At 38.0% G+C, this 563-nt stretch overlaps 1 protein-coding gene across 1 annotated transcript in view; it reads right to left on the reverse strand.

Moving 5' to 3' along the window:
* The window catches only part of MEIKIN (meiotic kinetochore factor), a 151,681-nt gene that overhangs the window by 10,262 nt on the left and 140,856 nt on the right, over window positions 1-563 (reverse strand). The window lies entirely within an intron of this gene.

Genomic DNA, 563 nt, shown 5'->3' on the forward strand with positions numbered 1-563 from the left:
TCTGGTTAGCAGGCAAATGTCTTAGCCACTATGCTACCAGAGCTCCCATTAGAGAGATGCAAATCAAAACAACAATGAGATACCATCTTGCCTCAGCACTATAGCAAAGTTCATCAGGACAGAAAATAACAAATGCTGGCGAGGATGTGGAGAGAATGGGACTCTCATACACTGCTGGTGGGACTGTAAAATGGTACAACCACTGTGGAAAGTAGTATGGTGATTTCTTAAAAAGTTGGAATTATAAATACCATTTGATCCAGCAATTCCATTAGTAGGTATATATCCTAAAGAATTGAGAGCCAGGACAAGAACAGACATATGCACACACATTTCATTGCAGTACTATTTATAATAGCCAAAAGATGGAAACAACTTAGGTGTCCATCAACTGAAGAACTGATAACCAAACTATGGTACATACATACAGTGGAATACTATGCAACCCTAAAGAATAACCTAGAATCTGCAAAACACCACATAATGTGGATGAACTTGGAGGACATTATGCTGAGTGAAATAAGCCAATCACAGGAGGACAAATATTATATTAGTCCATTATT

This window comes from Orycteropus afer, unplaced genomic scaffold (assembly GCF_000298275.1).
Source record: "Orycteropus afer afer isolate SDZICR_OR568_19922 unplaced genomic scaffold, OryAfe1.0 scaffold00112, whole genome shotgun sequence".
Lineage (NCBI taxonomy): Eukaryota > Metazoa > Chordata > Mammalia > Tubulidentata > Orycteropodidae > Orycteropus > Orycteropus afer.